Here is a 20,849-nt window from a genome sequence, read left to right as displayed (position 1 = left end):
TACTTATGGTTAGTGTCAATAGACACACAAACAGTAGGATCAGATGCCTAAGGTCTTTAGATATAAGAATTATTAGAAGAGGGGTGCCCAGGTGGCTCCGTTGGTTAAACGACTGCCTTCAGATCCTAGAGTCCCAGGATCCAGTCCCACATCGGGCTTCCTGCTTGGTGGAGAGTCTGCTTCTCCCATGACCTTATCCCCTCTTGTGCACTCTCTCTCTCTCATATAAATAAATAAGGTCTTTAAAATTGTATTTAAAAAAAGAATTATTAGTAGGCACTATGAAATATGTATGTTACAGGATATATAAAAATGAATCAAAATTGTTACAAAAGAGAGCATTAGGAATAAAAAGTATGTTGAAAATAAACAAAATTGAAATTGCAGAAATGAAAAAAAGCTATTAAAAATATAATGGAGATGTTAAATAGACATAGCTGAAGAGTGAATTAAGTAAATAGAAAAGCAGATCAGAGGAAATGAGCCAGAGGCAAAACGAAGTGTTAAAAAGACAAAGAGATAGGAAAGAGAGTTTGAGCAATATGGCAGATATTACAAAAAGACCAAACATACCCTAATAGGACCTCCAGACAGAGAATTGAGAGAATGAATGAGAAGGATTCAATGAATATTGAGAGCCTTCTCTGTGAAAGTATTATTCTAGGTCCCTGGGATACATCAATAAACAAAGCCAATAGTATTTACACTCATGTTTTTTACATTCTAGCATAGAGAACATAAAATTAAATATATTTCTATTGATATAATACTTACATACATAATAGAATACATTAAATAGCATGCTACAAAAGAAATAAAGAATAAAGTAGGATAAGGTATAGGGCATATGTGAGGTGTGTGGGGAGTGGGGATAAGGTTGAAATTTACAATAGTGTAGAAAGAGTTAGGCTTTGTTTGAGAAAATGACATTTGAGCCAAGATTTGAAGGAGGTCGGGAATTAGTCATTCAGATTCCTTGGGGGACTTTTCTATTTTGATAGTTCAAACGGCCTAAGATAAGAGTCTACCTGGGTGTTAAAGGACTTTGTTTATTGTTGCCATAGCTCAATGAATATTAACTAGGATATAATAGCTGATCAAAGAATATTTACAAAATCAATGAATGTTGTATATATATTCTTACTTATTTCTATTGTAGAGGATATCTTCTCCTTTTTTCTTACTGAACTTTATCTCAATAATCTGTGCAGATTTGCTTTGAGGATTATTATGATGTCAGTGCCATATCATCAATGCGATGTATGTAGGCAAGGTACAGGTGTAGGGGGATTTTTGTGGTGGAAACACACAGAAGTTCTTTTTCTAATGGTTTCTAATACTTTAATAAAATGAGAAGCAAGGCTATTACCAGAAAGTGAAGGAAATGGAAATGGTGTTAGAAGTTTGGAGAGAATAGAAAGTGTAAAATAGTGACCTAGGAGACTGGGAGAGTGAGTTAGAAAGGAAAATATGATGAATTACTAGAAAGTTCTTTTTTAAAATTTAAAATTTAAATTTAAATTTTTTATTTTTTTTAATTTTTTAATTTTTTAATTTTTTTTTTGAGAGAGAGGTGGGAAGGGAGAGAAGGAGAAAGAGAGAGAGGGAATCTTAAGCTGAGCATGGATCCTGATACGGGGATACGGGGCTCAATCTCAAATCCTGGGATCATGGCCTGAGCAGAAATTAAGAATTGGATGTTTAATCTACTGAATGGTCCAGGTGCTCCTGATTACTAGAATGTTCGAAGGAAGATTTGTGGTTAGTACCCAAGTGATATAGTGAGTCATCACATCAGTTACAGGGCATGCAGAGGATTGGATTTATGCAGTACTAGGATTTGGTCAAGCATAAACAAGGGAATATGAGAGAGATAAGAAAGTTATGGCTTATGCAGAAGGGTTGGTATAATGATGGGCCATAGAATTCAAGGTGAAGTGAAGGAAATGAGGACCTGAGGAGGTGAGTTTCAGTTTAAAGGTTGCCAGTGGGGTGAAGGTCAAAAGGGGATGAAAAGAGGTTTTGAGTGGCCTGCTTAAAATTAATATTATAGAGGACTGAAGATATTGGTAAATTTTATTGTGTAACCATGGGTGTGGGTGGCCGAGGTGAGGTGAGGGACTGGATATCTGGAGGAAGGCAGATTAGGAATGAAGAGTCTAGAGTAGGGGGGATAGTATACATTAGTGATTCTCAATCCTGAGTACTTACTAAAATCACCTGGAGGATATTTTAAAAAATGTGAAACCTAGGCTCCATCTCAAGCCAATTACATCAGAATTTGTGGGAGTAGGACTTAAGCACTAAAAGTTCCTCATGAGATTGGTTTGTCGCCCATATTGAGAACCACTAATAGATGTGGAATAGAAAATAATGAAAGTGAGAGAAGACGAGCCAGTAGGTAAAACCTCCAAAGAATGGAGTAAGGGAAGTGATGATGCAGATGTCTGTAAATAAAGCCACTACATACATTTGTAAAACAATATTAGTGCCTAGATGTGAAACATCTTGATTCATCTACAAGAATGCATGAGAAATGTTTGGATTCCCAGGCCCCTAGAAATCACCCAGTTTTTTGAAATGAAGAAAAGAATCCCCTTCTTGGTTTTGTCTTAGAGAATGCTTTTGGTATTTTGATTCTTCTTTAGCAACCCTCGTTGCATTTAATTTTGCAACTGTGATATGTAGAATAAACTGGCTTTCAAAATTAAAATTTTCTAAAAAAAATGCAGAATGGAGGAAAGAACAGCAAAAATGGAATTAAGTATATATTTCTAATGCAGGATATGAATGATCTGGAAGTCCCTTGCTTCCATAACAAACTAGATTAATTTACGTTAAAAAAATCTAATAGTTAATGCTTACCTTGAATACCCTGCTTTAATTATTCAGGGTGCTTTGCTGGTGTTATGGTCTGCTGAGGTAGATTCTCCCTCATAAAACATAGTTTTATGTTAAAAGGGTGAAATCAGCCCATACTGAGTTTAAAATTAAATTTTCTTTTGTCCTTGCAATCTCTCATGATTCAGTTTTGCAATTCTCAGCAAAAGCTAGTGTAGCTACCAGACCCTTTCACAAATGATCATCCTGGGTACTTTTCCTAGTAATGACTTGGTCTTCCATTATATGTGGAAAAGGTAGAACATAAACCTATCTGCTCTCTTCATAGCGTTGCATTGTTGTTATTGTGTGTACATGTTTAAGGATGTTGATCTAAATCATGCATTTTTAAAAAAAGATAATGGAAGTCGACTTTGGATATGTCCTTGTGATTGGCAGACACATTTGAGGGCATAGAGAGGAGCATAGTCCTGTTTTACCTTTACACTCTGAGGAAATTGGGTATTGGATATGCTGTTGTGTTCTACCATTCCTCTAGGTACAGTAAGAAGAGTCAACTTTAAGAGAAGATGGGAAGGCAATGCTGTTTATCTGTAATTTAAGGCCCTACAGCGTTTTCATCACATTGCCTGAGAGCTACATTTGGAGGTTTAATAATTTTCAGTTTTGAATTTTATTATCCTTTAAGAGCTCACAGTTCAAATGTCAATAACACTAGGAATCTATATCATATAACTTTGGAAGGCTGAAGACATCATTTAGCTGAGCACAGAGATGTACAGAAAGAAGAGACAGTTTTTTTCTGGTACGAAGTTAGATCCCGTGTGTAAGGCAGGAGCGGAAGACGGGAGAAAATCAGGTAGAGGTACATAAAGAAGAGTGGTGTGAGCTCTAGAATTATATAAGAGTTTTGCCTTTGCTAGGCTAAGGAGACCATACTTATTTATGAATTTAAAAATTGTTTTTCATGTGTTTAACTGTGGGTGCTGGTGTGGGGACATAAGTTCATATAATAAACAAATTCCTACAAAGGAATGTTTACTCAGTGAATCATCAAGAAGAGAGATTGGTTTCTCTTTAATAAAATGTCAAATGCAGGTGAAATTACCCAAGATGGAAAGTTATAAGAATATGAAACCTTTTTAAAAAATCAGTCTTTAATAAAATAGAATCTAGGTAATGAATAAGGATTTCACATTAGAAGCTATTTAAGAAAGAGACATCAGGAGAGGCTGATAATAAAACTTTACTGGCAGTCATTTTCTGAGAATTCTACTTTGTATAATTAAACCAAGTAAGGAAAAAGAAAGAAAAATAAAATATAATCTGGGATCTCTAGACCTCAGTTCTAATTTAATTGATTCATACTGACAGAAATGCATCCTAAGTCTACATTATTGTAATGGAACTGCCATTTTTTTAATGTTTATTCGAGTTTTGGTATTAGTTTATTCATTGCTTCAAAAAAAACTTCTATTACAAAAATATGAATGTGGTATTTCAAAGTAAAGAGCCAGGGCCTTGATTTTACACATACACACACGTGTGCTCATACATGCTATATATACATATTCATATACACATACCATACATACATATCTAACATACACACTTAAACATTTACAAATACCCACAAGCATGCAAATGTGCACATGTATACTGTATATGCATTTATGCATACATAATATACACTTAGCCCCCCCCCACACATATATTAGGGTGACCTGGATGAGCTTGAGGCTTCAGGAGAGACGAGACATGTGAGACCTTATATCCTTATATCCCATTGCTCCCATCACCCTCCACTAAAAAATTATTTGACTGAGTTGAATGCATAGGGACTTCTGTTTCTTTGACTGAAGAAGGAGAAAAGATGCTGATCTGAGAGCAACTGGGACAAAAAAAGAGGAGAAATGAATATTGGAAGGATAACGTGGTGGCTTGGTACTGTGTCAGTTTAGCTAGGCTGGAACTCTGTTTCCCAGAATTCTCCCCCTGTAGAGTTTAGAGTTAGGGCTGGCTACAAGAGAAACTTGAGAGAGATGCGGGAGCTGGTAGGAAAGAGTAGCTGTTACATTAGAAAGGTTCATGTATGATAACAGCTTCTGTTCACATATCTTGTGGCTTATCTGCTGGTTCACTCTGGGGCATGGGCAGGGACTCTGGCTCTGAAGCATTCCTTCTTCGGTTTCTCCAAGTCCTGGGCCAAGCCTGTACATATAAAAAGTGAAGGATAGAACTTCTCCTCCACCAAGGCCATCAGGGATAGAAGCAGTGATAGAATCCTGTTTGTCCTTGTGTGTTCTCGTGAGGTCTGGTTTGTCATTACTCTTTTCCTCTTAATGTCTAGCTTTTCTCCCAAGGGCTGAGCATTGTGAAAATGAAGCCCAAAGTCTAATTGTAGGGGTGGCTGTATTATGTCATATCATATCATCAATCATATAATATCTTATATATTATTGTGTATATGCAAACTGAGTTCCTAAACTTGACAATTCTCTTATCATTAATTTCCCTCCCTTTCCCACTAGCCACTGTGATCCTTTGACCTTTAATTGACCCTCTGGGAACTTAGGGCAGTTACCAACTCCACTGTTAGCAAAATGGGCAAGAAGGAACAGGGCAAAGCTATTGCTCACCTAGCACACTGACAGCAGAGTCTTGAGGAGCCTCTCTCAACCACATGCTGGCAGGAGACCCTGGGATCACGCCAAAATTTTTGTCATTAGAACTAATATGGTGTCTCCGACAGTGATATCTTTGGTCTTTGATGTTGAGAGTGTATTTTCCCTTATTGAGTATTTTTGTGCCCCCAAATAATTTCTCCTTCTGCTTCTGTTTATAACAATCACCTGTAAGGCTCAAATGCATAGACAGAAGGCACTTGACGAGAGAAGAAAATAGATGTTGCAGAAGTGAAAAAAATCTTCCTTTGGTTAATTTCCATCAGTTGATTCTAATTCTCACTTTATTTACTTTATAGAGAATAAATCTAAGTCCTCTCTTACCAGTTCTCACTCAAAGAGTTTTTTTCTGAGATAATATCCTTGTTTTCCTAGCAGCTCCTCATATAGCCAAATAAAGAGCTCTTTTTCCTGTCTGGCTGCCTTACTGTGAATTTCCCTTGGGGTTGTGTTATGGGTTGAATTGTGTTCCCCTGTCAAATTTATATATTATAATTTTAACTTCTAGTACCTCAAAATATGACCTTATTGGAACCTGGGACTTTTTACAGAAGCAATCAAGTAAAAATAAAGTCATTGGGGTGGGCCCTGATTCAGTATGACTGGTGTTCTTATAAAAGGTGAAATTCGGACACAGAGACACATATAGATGGAAGACAGTGAGAAAGGACATAAGGAGAAGAGGGCCATCCATAAACCAAGGAGTGAGGGCTGGAACAGGACATTTCCTCACAGGCCTCAGATGGAACCAACCCTACCGGCACTTCGATTTCCAACTTTCAACCTCTAAAACTGTGAGACAAGAAATTTCTGCTATTTAAACCATAACTTTGTTATGGCAACCCTAGATAACAATTACAGGTGAGGCTGGCTTCTATATTTGATTCTATGTTACATGAAGTGATGTATAGAAGGAGCTCTGAAGTTGAATTAAGAAAACTTGGTTATTTATAGACTAGGCTTTCCCACTGTCAAATTATATGACTTTATAAGTCATCTAACTTTGCAGATCAAGTATTTCCTCATTTTTGTAATCCTTTATTCTCAGGACTTGATCTTAAACCAAAAGGGTATTCTGACCAGTCTTAACCAAAATGCTTGTAGTTGACATTATTGGGCATCCGAAAGTTCTACCGTGAGTGGAAAGTACCAGTTTATATCTATCATATGGGGGAATTCTTAATTGAGCATCCTTTCGTTCTCAGTAACATTCCAGCTGGATGATAAATTGTATGGTTCCCTTATCCTTTGCCCTTCTCCTAATGCCAGTTTTGTGCAGATATCCATTCTCTCCCCAACTTCAGGGCTGGATCCTGATTGGTTAATGTCAGTTATGTTAATCTCACTCCTTGCTTATGATTGGTTTAAGAACACTTGCTCACATTAATTAGGGAATAGCATTTCTAAGTTGTTATTGGCCCTGGGTAGAACACATGCCCCAATTTGGCCAAATCAGATTAAAAGGTAGGATCTATAGACCTTGACTTAGTGACAGCTTTCTTAGTCAACGCATGAGATAGTATGTTGTCCCATTGTCACTGGCAAGAATAAAATTTCATGCAAAGTGGGTATAACACAGAGGAATGGAAAGAAGCCAGAGTCTTGATTTTAACAAACCTAAAATCTGCCCTAATCTAGATTTCTTAACATATGAAATAATGTATTATTGTTCAAGGTTGGCATTTAAATTACTTATAGCTAAATTCATTGTAAATGAGATAATATTGTATTCATGTGCTATGATTGATGTGACAATTTAACAGAACATGGTGGCTTATAACAATAGGGATTTATCCTCTAATAGTTCTGGAGGCCAGAAGGCCTAAGCCAGTTTCACTAAGCTAAAATCCGTATGTGGGACTCTTTACTTCTGCAGGCTTTAGTGGAAAATCGATTTCCTCCCATTTCTTAGATTCTGGAGGCCTACTGCATTTCTTGACTCCTGAGCTCTTCCTTGCATCAGTTTAACTTGCTGATTCTAACATCACACTTATTTTTGAAGTAAAATGTCTCTGTGCATCTCTTATATGAAGACATTTGTGATTACATTTAGGACTAACCTGAACAATGCAGGAAAGTTTCTCCATCTCAAGAGCCTCAACTTAATTACATCTGCAAAGTTCCTTTTGTCATTTAAGGTAACGTATTCATGGGTTCTAGGTGTTAGGATATGAACAACTTTGAGGGACATTAATTCAGTCTACTACATGATACTTTTGACTTCAAAGCAGACTGACAGAGATTCTGGAATGATAAAATAGGTGAGACAGGATGTTGACTAAAATTTTTTTTATTGTCTTGGAATTTCAACTGAGGTCATAAAACTGAAAAAGATAAGTACACTCACATCTTAAAGAGATGCCAAAATTGGGGTGCCTGCTTGGCTCGGTCAGTTAAATATCTGACTCTTAATTGTGGCTCAGACTGTGATCTCAGGGTCATTGAGACTGAGATCCGTTGTCAGGCTCCATGCTCAGCATTGGAGTCTGTTTGAGATACTCTCTCTCCCTCTCCCTCTGCCCTTCCCCCTGCTCACACATGCACCTTCTCTCTCTAAATAAATAAATAAAAGTAATTTTAAAAAGTCTTTAAAGAGATGCCAAACACATCAATAACTAAATTACCAAAAGAAAACAAAACTTATCTAGGAATTATCAACCCAATTGCCAATTTCTATTAGAGAAGAACACAGATTTTTTTTTAAATTTTTAATTTTTTATAAACATATATTTTTATCCCCAGGGGCACAGGTCTGTGAATCGCCAGGTTTACACACTTCACAGCACTCACCATAGCACATACCCTCCCCAATGTCCATAATCCCACCCCCTTCTCCCAAACCCCCTCCCCCCAGCAACCCTCAGTTTGTTTTGTGAGATTAAGTCACTTATGGTTTGTCTCCCTCCCAATCCCATCTTGAGAAGAACACAAACTTTAAAGAGTGATTAGAAAGAGAAGTTAAAATAGGTATGCCACTGAATTAATTAAAAGTACTATGGCATTTTCTGTTCCCTCCTAAATGAGTAAGTAAGAATGGGATTTGGACACTTACCTCAAGCCAAATAGTGGGTCTCCAAGAGCCAGAGGTACCAGGAATTTGGAAAGTGTAGACTCCTATTTCCTGGCTGGACACTTACGTAGCTTCAGAAACTTAAGTTTGTCCAGTATTCCCACCAAACTGAAGTCTGGCAGGAAAAATCTTCAGAGACATTGACATGTCCCTTAGAGCAGAGGCATACATAAACAAAGAAACTGGTACATGCTTCCTGTCTGCTTTCAGCCTGGAGAACTCTTAAGCCATGAAGCTCTCTGGAACATCTTGCAGTAGCAGGAGGAGTAGAGAAGACAAAGCCTTCACAATAGTTTTCTACCATTTGGTGGGTGAAGAGTACACAATCTTCTGTGGTCCAAGTAGCTGCCATGGAAGGGCACCTATCTCATTGAGCTTTTATCCAAGAAAGAAGCTTCTGTGGAGAGGGAACTCCTGGGTAAGAGGAGGCAGGATCTGAGGACAGTTGGAATCAGTCAATGGGAGATGCATCACTGCTATAGGCTGGAGGTCCCGAAGAGGACACACATGTGTCTCATGAGGGCATCTGCTAAGGAAAATTATAATTTGTCTATTACAATAAGATATCCTATACCCCTGACATATGAAATATCATAGTCTCCCCCATCTGCTACTTTCACCCTGGGAGAAGCTGCAGCAAAAGACCAAGGGAAGGGAGGAAACAGACAGTATCACTTTGTCATTGCAGTTACCTCTTTAAATGATCAACTTTGAACTGTAGGGAGGGATGAGGTTTTTTTTTTTTTTTTTTTTTTTTTTTTTTTTTTTTAATTTTTTATTTTTTATAAACATATATTTTTATCCCCAGGGGTACAGGTCTGTGAATCACCAGGTTTACACACTTCACAGCACTCACCAAATCACATACCCTCCCCAATGTCCATAATCCCACCCCCTTCTCCCAAACCCCCTCCCCCCGGCAACCCTCAGTTTGTTTTGTGAGATTAAGAGTCACTTGAAGTGAAAGTCATATCAAAGTCCTAATTTAGACCAGACAGGATTTTTTATGAAGGTGAATCACAGTTACTTAAATGAAATTGTGTTTGAAAGAGACTGGATAGGAATGGGGTATACCTTGGAGCAGTGAAGGGAGCAACAGACAAGACTGGTTAGCAATGGCTGGAGAAAAAAAAGTAAAGAAGTTTACTCCTTTTGACAAACTGCTATATAGGTAAGAATGGGTCAAGGAAAAAAGAATGAAAGTGTGACTCTGACAGCCAAACAGAATAGTAGATCCAAAGTATAACTAAGTATATTTTGAAGGTAAGAGAATGCCCAACATTAGAATAAACTTCTAGGTCTCTTAAAAACAAAGCAAATAATAATCCAAGCCAAACCACAACCAATCTGACCAATTTTTTTTTCATTGAAAATTTGAATAACTTGGTTATGTATTGACAGTTTGCAACTTGAAACTCCATCAAAAATTGTTTTTGTAATTTTTGAAAAAACTTTAGGTTTTTGTAATTAAATGTAGAATGGCATTTCTGAATTAGGGGGGAGGTCAAATTCCACACTTTTTTTTCTTACCCCAGTACGTGACTCAAAAGAAGAGGTATTCATAGAAGTGAGAGCAAGAATACCGAATGAATACTGTGCATGGCATTTTCCTATTCATTTTATTTAACAGAAATGTTAAAATAAGTCTTTCATGTGACACATTAGGTAACAGCAACCTAGAAGATCTTTTTTTCACAGCTGGCTTTTACTGTGCCATTTCCTTTCATTTCCTATAAACGTGTTTGGCCCACAGACCTCCCATTAGTTTTAAAGGGACTCAGTGTCTAAATATATACGAGAACATGAAAATGTGTCCTACTAAGGAAAAAGCTCTACTGCCTCATGCAATAGTGCTTCAGGGGAATCCTGAAAGATTGGCCATTAATTCCACTTCCTGTCGCAGTCAGTGATTAGATAAGGAAATAACAGTGTTAGAATGAATCAGTCACACAGGAGACATTAATTAAACCACCAACTTTAGAAAATAATATAAGATTTTTTTTCTTCTTAAATTTAAGTGTAAAGAATTGAGGTGAAGGAGAATATTTTGTTCAAATGCCAAGGTGAAGCAGAGCTGACATATTAAATGATGAAGACTGTATATCTGTTAAAAATACAAATGTGAACTGAGGGTTGCTGGGGGGAGGGGGATTGGGAGAAGGGGATGGGGTTATGGACTTTGGGGAGGGTATGTGCTTTGGTGAGTGCTGTGAAGTGTGTAAACCTGGCGATTCACAGACCTCCTGTACCCCTGGGGATAAAAATATATTATATGTTTATAAAAAATAAATAATTAAAAATTAAAAAAAAATACAAATGTGTACGTTAATTTGTTCAACTAATGATTTTATGACCACCGCTAGGCACAGTTGTGGATGTCAGATATGTGAGCAAAATGTACAACATAGTTTGTATTCATGTATTTTACTTTCTAAAGTGCAGAGATAGGTAATATGCATAATAAATTTTATGTATATGTAAGCTTAATGTACGTGCACACTCAATGATGAGTTCTATGCAGTACATGTAACCAGGACGTGGAGGGCAGGAAAAAGAAAACTATTTTAAATAGGATAGTCCTGGAATTCCTCATCAATTAAGGAACTGAATAAATGCAGAAAGTGAAGAAAATAGACATGGCAATTACTGGTAGAAGAGGTTTCTAGGCAGAAGGGGAAGCAAGTAGTCTTGTTTGGTAGTTCCTAGAGACTAGGATGGCTGGAGGAGACAAAGAAGGAAAGTGGGAATAGATGAGGACAGAGAGGTTGCAGGATGTAGATTACATGAGACCTTAGAGACTGTTAAAAGGAACGAAGCTTTTCCTCTGAGTGGAATGAAAGCCACTGGAAGATTCTGAGTAGTTCCATGATGTGAATTTCACACTAGTTTTGAAAGGATCTCCAGTTTCTGGGTTGAAGATAGACTATCTATGAAAAGAAGATCAGGTAGGGGGCTGTGGCAACAATCCTAATGAAAGAGGATAATGGCTCTAGGCAGGGTGGTAGTGGCTAGAATCATGAGAAGTAGACATGTTTTGAAGATAAGTCCAATAAGATTTGCTAATGCATTGGACATGGAATCAGAAATAGAAAAGACCTAAGAATGACTCCAAGATTTTTGGTCTGAGGAACAGGAAGGATGGAAGTGCTCTTTATTGAAGCTGGGCAGGCAGTGAGTGGGAGGGGCAGGTTAAAAGGAAGTTCTGCTTTGGGTCTGTTAGGTTCAAGAAGTCTATTAGACATTCATGTGGATTTGTCTAGCAGAGAGCTGAAATATGAATCTGGAATTCTGGAGAGAGATCTTGGTTATTAATATAAATTTGGGAACCAGAGCATATGTATATACATCCTGGAAGTGTGTGGGGATAAAAATTGAATCATAAGGGACTATGCATGAACCAGAAATGATAAGAAATAAACAACAAGGGGCGCCTGGGTGGCTCAGCGGGTTAAAGCCTTTGCCTTCAGCTCAGGTCACGATCCCAGGGTTCTGGGATAGAGCCCCACATCAGGCTCTCTGCTCCACAGGGACCCTGCTTCCTCCTCTCTCTCTCTGCCTGCCTCTCTGCCTACTTGTGATCTCTGTCTGTCAAGTAAATAAATAAAATCTTAAAAAAAAATAAATAGACAGCAAAGCTGGAGAAAAATCAGAAGACTATGTTATTCCAGAAATCAAAGGATGGAAGATTTCCAAGGGAGCATGGCTGACTGGTTAAGTTGTTGAGTAGTGATTTGATCAAAGAGAAGTTGGTTGGTGTCTTTGGTAAGAGGAGTTTTGGTGGAGTGCTGGTAGAGGGTAAAACCCTCCTTGTAGTTTAGTGGGTTCCAAAAATGGGGATAATCTGGATATAGCAGGTATAAGAAAATGAGAAAGGAGTTTTGGAGGACTATAGATGCAATTACATGAAGAATAGCTGGAAGGAGATGTGAGGTCAAGGAGAGATTATTTTTAATGGTTTTTAGGTGGTAGCAATTATAGCAGTTTTTGTTTGTTCACTGGTGGGAATGTCACAGTGGCAAATAGAAAATTAATGATAGAAGAAAGAGAGACAGAGGCTTTGCTGAACTGATGATTTTGTGTGGGCAAGAGGCAGTGGGATCCAGTGAATAAGAGGAATTGCCTTTAGACAGGAGCAGGGATAACCCATCTGAAGTAATGGGTGCGAAGGCAGACCACGTGGGCGCAGATGCTGGTACAGGAATAAATGGTGTGGGTGTCTCTGAAAATTCTTTCCTGTTTAATTTCTCAGTGGAAGAGGAAACACATTCTTCAAATGAGAGTTGGGGGAGACCACTAGGGGAGATTTGAAAGAGAGGAGATGGTGGCATGTAGACTTCCAGAAGGCTGCAAGAGTGAGTGGGCTAGAGAAATCTAGGAGGCTAACTGGTCTGCACTAAGGGCTGACCACTTGCTTGCTGTTCTCTAACCTGGCACATGGAAGACCGTTATACCATTTCTATTGGATCATTTAAAGTGAAGCCAGTCAGCATTGTTTTATGCTTCCTCAGCTGACATTCAGTACATGGGGACAGGCACAGTATGAGGAAAATACTGCTGTTGTCAGGTGTGGAGTTTTGCCAGATCTAAGAAGCAGATCTAAGCCAGGGAGGCTGGAATTGTGGGCTATAGGGCAGGTGGGGAAGTGGACATGAAGGAGAAGGAGAGTATAACGTGAGTTGCATTCATTAAACCCTAGGAGTTTTGGCTCAGGGAGTGTTGGCTATAGGTGTAATGGTTTAGGAGTGTGATACTTGGTACTGGTCACAACAAGGTGTACTCTAAAGGCTAGGAGGATGTCATTGGAAGAGAGGAGGATGAGGGACTGAGAAGCAAGGCAGAACGTTGGAATGTTCATATGCATTGATACTAACATCGCTAAAGCCTATATCAGAGTTGTGTTGGAGAAACAGGCAGAAGGTGTTCTGGTAGAAGTGAGGCAGAAGCTAAAAACTTCAAGAACTCAGAGAGAGTAATAGGATGATCCACTAAAACAAAACAAAAAAAACAAACCAAAACAAAACAGTGATGTGAATACATATCTAAGAACATCCAATGAAGTCTTGCCTGAAAGAGTGAAAAACAAACAAACAAAACAAAACAAAACAAACAAAAAAACAACACAACAATTTAAATATATATTTTTTCTTTTTAGAGAGAAAGAGAGCATGCCTGTGTGCGTGAGCAGGGGTGAGCAGGGCAGAGGGAGAGGGAGAGAGAATCTTAAGCAGGCTCCACACCGAGTGAGAATCCCAACATGGGGCTCAATGTGGGGCTCGATCTCATGACCCTGAGATCATGACCTGAGCTGAAATCAATAGTTGATGCTTAACGGACTGAGCCACATGAGCACCCTTAAACATCTTTCAATAAGTGAATAATTAAGTAAATTATGGTTTATCTATACAACAAATGCTCTGCAGCCTCAGAAAAATAAGGCTAATAAACATCTACTGACCAGGAAATACATTTATGATATATTATTTAGTGAAGAGATTTTCACATATTAATTGTAAGTGAGAGATTATCATGTGTTAATATGAATGGTAACATTTATTTTAAAAGTTAAAAAGCTGTGGTATATACAGAGATGGGTGTATGCACAGGGAGAGAAGTACCCAATAGAAATTTTCAGGGGCTGGAGCTAAGGACGCTCTTAGGTCAGAAGGAACTTTTCATTTCTTTGGTAAACTTTTTCTTTAGGTAACTTTTCATTTCTTTTGGTAGCCATATAAGTGTCTTTAACTTTTTTCTTGAAAAATATAACACGCACATACAAGTGAACAAACCGTGAAGTAGAAATTGATGAGATCCCAAGCCAGCATTAGTGAGACCACCACTTGGATCAAGAAATACAAAACTGCCAGCACCCCAGAGGTGTACCCCAGAGGGAGTACATGCCTACTTCCTATTTCCTCCTACTTCCTCCTCCTTTCTGTTCCGAAGTTAAAAACTATCCTGACTTGTAGTCACCACAGTCTCATTTTTCTTTAGAGGTTATCACCATAGCATGGATTTTTCTATACTGTGTCCTGCCTATTTGTGAACTTTATATAGATAGATTAACCCAATGTGAATTCTATTGTGCTGATTTCTTTTATTCAATATTATATCTATAAAATCCATCCATATTGCCATGTAGAGTTTTTATTATCCCCTCTGCCTCCGCCTATTTATTTATTTATTTATTTTGGTGAGGACACTTAAGTCCTCATTTAATTAGCAAATTACAAGTATATAATACATATAATACATATACAGTTAATCGTATAATCAACTGTAGTCACCATGTTGTTTACTAGACCCTCAGATCTTACTTATCCTAGAACTGAAAGGTAGCAGTTTATTTTTATACTGTATTCTATGTATAAATGCAGCACAACTCATCTTGCCATCCTACTATTAATGGGCTTTTGGTTTATTTCCAGTTGTGGTCTGTCGTGAGTAACACTGTTATAAATTCTTGTACATAGTTCTTGGTGCCCACATGCATACATTTCTGCTGAGCACACTTCTAGCAGCAGACTTGCTGAGTAACAGTGGTTGTGTGGTTACAGATTAAGTAGACGATGACAAAATGTTTGACTCCCACCAGCAATAGAGTCCCTTTTGCTTCAGAGTCTTTTCAGCATTTGGTATTGTCATTTAAACTTCTTTCCCAAGATGTGTTAATGGCAGCGTAGGGATATTGTTTTATGGTTTTAATTTTTATTTCCATCATTTTCGGTGAGGTGGTTTTCTGGCTCTTTGAACAACCTCTGATTCAAACTGCCTATTCAAACTCAAGAGCATTTTTACCATTGGATCTTCTGACTCTTTTTTGATTTTTTGGAAGTTTTTTTTTTTTTTTTAATATAAACTCAAGATGTGCATCTTCTTTCAGCTCTATGTTTTGCCAATACTTTTTCTCATTCTGTGGTTTGCTTTTTTATTCTATTAACAGTGACATTTGACAAAGAACTTTAATATGGTCAGTTTTATCAATATTTTCTGTGTAGATCAAGCTTTTTGTGTCCTGTTTAAGAAGTCTTGTCCTACTTTAAGGATACAAAGATAGTCTCTTTTATTATTTTTTAGAAAGTTTCCAGTCTTTTGTCCTTTGACTAACTAATCTAACTAATTGACTAACTACCTAACTAATTTGACTAACTAATCTACCTGCAATTGACTTTTGCGTTTGGTATGAGGTAAGGGTCCAGTTTCATTTTTGTCCTTGTAGATATCCATATATCTATCTAATTGTTCCAGCATCATTTTTGGAAAAAAGTCTTCTTTCTCCACTGCTCTGCAGTGCCATATCTACAGCAAATCACATGTTCATTTCTTTATGAGTTTATTTCTCAGATTTCCATTACATTCTTTTGAGCTTTTTCTACTCTCAGGATGCTAGTCCTTAGTGTCTTCATTACTATACCTTTATAGCCACAACTAATATTCAGTGCAGCAAATATTTTCCACCCATTTCTTTTTCCTTAAGAATGCCTTGGTTAAGCTTAGCCCTTTCCATTTGTACCTTTCCATATATATCTTAGTACTGGCTTATCAAGTGCCACTTACACAGACACACAACATTTGAATTTTTATTAGGATCATATCAAAACTATAGATCAAATTGGGGGGATGTGACATCTTTGCAACATTGAGCCTTGAACTGATATCCCTGATTTCTCCTGTGTTGCTATCTTCTTTGATTTTTCATTTATTGAGGACTTCTTTGATTTCTTTCCATAAAATTTAATAGTTTTATACATTGAGAGCCACCCCGTTTATTTTTAAGGTTTATGATGTTAACTTTTTAAAAAAAATTTATTTAACAGACAGAGATTAAAAGTAGGCAGAGAGGCCTCTCTGCCTGCTTGTGGTCTCTGTGTGTCAAATAAATTAATGAAATCTTTAGGAAAAAAAAAAAACTCCTCGCTTCTATAGTTAAAAAAAAATAAGTAAATAAAAGTAGGCAAAGAGGCAAGCAGAGAAGGGTGGGGGAGGAGCATGCTCCTTGTTGAGCAGAGAGCCCAATGTGGGGCTCAATCCCAGGACCCTAAGATCATGACCTGAACCGAAGACAGAGGCTTTAACCCACTGAGCCATCCAGGTACATCTATGATGTTAACTTAACCCACATACGATCTGCAGTCAGTGTCATGGTATGCCACCCCCAACTACCATCCCAGCTCCTCCTTCAGGGTAGGGAGCACTTGTTACCTTTTATGCTGGGAATATAGAAATTCCTGGTGCTCTGCTGAGTCTCCTTGGAACTTGCCCTACATTCTATGGTTGTGTGATAGAAGAGATTAAAAGCCAAAATTGCAGCTGTTTCTCTCTGTGTTAGTTAACTACTGCTGTGTAACAAATAAGCCCCAAACATAGTGTTTTAAAAGAACATTTATATTCTCACAGGTTCTGTGGATCAACAAAAGCTTAGGTGGGTCCTCTGGCTTTCAAACTCTCACAGGTCTGTACTCATTTAAGCCTCGGATGGGAAAGATCCACTATAGGCTGACTCACAGATTGTTGGAAAGATTCAGTGCCTTGTTGGTTGTTGCATTAAAGCTTAAGTTTCTCATAAGTTGCTGGCCCAAGACTACACTCAATTCCTTGTTATGTGAGTCTTTCCATAGGGCAGCTCACAACAAGATAGCTGGCTTCATCCAAGTGAATAAAGAGAGAGAGAGTGCCAGCCAGAGAAGCCTGCTAGCAAGACAGAAGCCCTGGTCTTTGGTGACTGATCTTAGAAGTGAGAACCCATCGTTACTTTATTTTGTTTATAAGCAAGTCACTTGATTCAGACCACACTCAAGGATGGTCAAGGATTCCAGGAGGCAGGGATTGTTAAGCATAATTGCATAAGCCTCTTAACATACCATCAGTTTCTGCTTTTTGGAAAATTATGTATAATATTTGTATTATTTCTTCCTATGTATTTCAAGTTATTTGGAACAGGAGGATTTACTTTTAATGTTTTTAAATTGTGGGATGACAAGAAGATCTAAAAAATTTTTTAAAAAGATTTTATTTATTTCTTTGACAGACAGAGATCACAAGTAGGCAGAGAGGCAGGCAGAGAAAGAAAAGGAAGCAGGCTCCCAAAGAGAAGGAAGCAGGCTCCCTGCTGAGTGGAGAGCCTGATATGGGGCTCAATCCCAGGACCTTGGGATCATGACCTGAACTGAAGGCAGAGGCTTTAACCCACTGAGCCACCCAGGCACCCCAAGATCTAACAATTTTAAGTATCTTTACCCCTAATATGAGAGCAGCCAGCTACATAAACCAATTAATAACAAAATCAGAGAACTACATTGACAATAATATAATAATAGTAGGGGACTTTAACACCCCCCCCCGAAATGGACAGATCATCCAAGCAAAAGATCAACAAGGAAATAAAGGCCTTAAATGACACACTGGACCAGATGGACATCACAGATATATTCAGAATATTTCATCCCAAAGCAACAGAATACACATTCTTCTCTAGTGCACATGGAACATTCTCCAGAATAGATCACATCCTGGGTCACAAATCAGGTCTCAACTGGTACCAAAAGATTGGGATCATTCCCTGCATATTTTCAGACCATAATGCACTGAAGCTAGAACTCAGTCACAAGAGGAAAGTTGGAAAGAACTCAAGTACATGAGGGCTAAAGAGCATCCTACTAAAGCATGAATGGGTCAACCAGGAAATTAAAGAAGAATTGAAAAAAATCATGGAAACAAATGATAATGAGAACACAACTGTTCAAAAATCTGTGGGACACAGCAAAGGCAGTCCTGAGAGGAAAATATATAGCGATACAAGCATTTCTCAAGAAACAAGAAAGGTCTCAACCTAACCCTACACCTAAAGGTCTCAACCTAACCCTACACCTAAAGGAGCTGGAGAAAGAACAATAAAGAAAGCCTAAACCCAGCAGGAGAAGAGAAATAATAAAGATCACAGCAGAAATCAATGAAATAGAAACAAACAAACACAATAGGACAAATCAAGGAAACTAGGAGCTGGTTCTTTGAAAGAATTAGTAAGATTTATAGGCCCCTGGCCAGACTTATCAAAAAGAAAAGAGAAAGGTACCAAATAAATAAAAGCATGAATAAAAGAGATCATGACCAACACCAAAGAAATACAAACAGTTATATGAACATATTATGACCTATATATGCCAGCAAATTTGACAATCTGGAAGAAATGGATGCATTCCTAGAGACCTATAAACTACCAAAACTGAACCAGGAAGAAATAGAAAACCTGAACAGACCATAACCAGTAAGGAGATTAAAAGTTATCAAAAACCTCCAAACAAACAAGAGCCCAGGGCCAGATGGCTTCCCAGGGGAATTCTACCAAACATTTAAAGAAGAATTAATACCTATTCTCCTGAAAGTCTTCCGAAAATAGAAATGAAAGGAAAACTTCCAAACTTATTTTATGAGGCCAGCATTACCGCGAGCCCCAAACCAGAGAAACACCCCCTCAAAAAAGAGAATTATAGACCAATATCTTTGATGAACACAGATGTGAAAATTCTCCCCCAAAATACTAGCCAATAGGATATAACAGTACATTAAAAGGATTATTCATCACGGTCAAGTGGGATTTATTCCACGGCTGCAAGTTTGGTTCAAGAATACGTAAATAAAAGAAAGAACGAGATCTGTATGATATTCTCAATAGATGCTGAAAAAGCATTTGACAAAGTACAGCATCCTTTCTTGATCAAAATTCTTCAAAGTGTAGTGATAGAGAGTACATACCTCAATATCATCAAAGCCATCTATGAAAAACCCACCGTGAATATCATTTTCAATGGAGAAAAACTGAGAGCTTTTCCACTAAGGTCGGGAACATGGCAGGGATGCCCATTATCACCACTGTGACTCAACATAGTACTAGAAGTCCTGGCCTCAGCAATCAGACAACAAAAAGAAATTAAAAGCATCCAAATTGGCAAAGAAGAAGTCAAACTATCACTCTTTGCAGATGATATGATACTTTATGTGGGAAACCCAAAAGACTCCACTCCAAATCTGCTAGAAGTTGTACAGGAATTCAATAAAGTGTCAGAATATAACATCAATGCACAGAATTCAGTTGCATTTCCATACACCAACACCAACAACAAGACAGAAGAAAAAGAAAGTAAGGAGTTGATCCCATTTATAATTGTACCACAAACCATAAGATACATAGGAATAAACCTAACCAAAGAGGCAAAGAATCTGTACTCGGAAAACTATAAAGTACTCATGAAAGAAATGGAGGAAGACAAAAAGAAATGGAAAAATGTTCCATGCTCCTGGATTGGAAGAACAAATATTGTGAAAATGTCTATACTACCTAAAGCAATCTACAAGTTTAATGCAATCCCTATTAAAATGCCATTCATTTTTCTTCAACAAAATGGAACACATAATCCTAAAATTTATATTGAACCAGAAAATACCTTGAATAGTCAGAGGAATGTTGAAAAAGAAAGTCAAAGTTGGTGGCATCACAATTCCAGACTTCAAGCTCTATTACAAAGCTGTCATCATCAAGACAGTATGGTACTGGCACAAAAATAGACACATAGATCAGTGGAACAGAATAGAGAGCCCAGAAATAGACCCTCAACTCTATGGTCAACTAATCTTTGACAAAGCAGGAAAGAATGTCCAATGGAAAAAAAGACAGCCTCTTCAATAAATGGTGCTGGGAAAATTGGACAGCCACATGCAGAAAAGTGAAACAGGACCATTTCTTTACACCACATACAAAAATAGACTCAAAATGGATGAAGGACCTCAATGTGAGAAAGGAATCCTTCAAAATCCTTGCGGAGAACACAGACAGCAACCTCTTTGTCCTCAGCTGCAGCAACTTCTTCCTAGAAACATCCACAAAGGCAAGGGAAGCGAAGGCAAAAATGAACTATTGGAACTTCAAGATCAAAAGCGTTTGCACAGCAAAACAAAGCAAAACAAAAAACAGTCAAAACCAAAAGACAACTGACAGAATGGGAGAAAGTGTTTGCAAATGAAATATCAGATAAAGGGCTGGTATCCAAAATCTATAAAGAACTTATCAAACTCAGCACCCAAAGAACAAATAATCCAATCAAGAAATGGGCAGAGGACATGAACAGACATTTCTGCAAAGAAGACATCCAGATGGCCAACAGACACATGAAAAAGTGCTCCATATCACTCGGCATCAGGGAAATACATATCAAGACCACAATGAGATACCACCTCACGCCAGTCAGAATGGCTAAAATTAA

This window comes from Mustela nigripes, chromosome 1 (genome assembly GCF_022355385.1).
Source record: "Mustela nigripes isolate SB6536 chromosome 1, MUSNIG.SB6536, whole genome shotgun sequence".
In the NCBI taxonomy this organism is placed as follows: Eukaryota; Metazoa; Chordata; class Mammalia; order Carnivora; family Mustelidae; genus Mustela; species Mustela nigripes.
The sequence above is the reverse complement of the archived record's forward strand: the minus strand, read 5'-3'. Positions refer to the sequence as shown.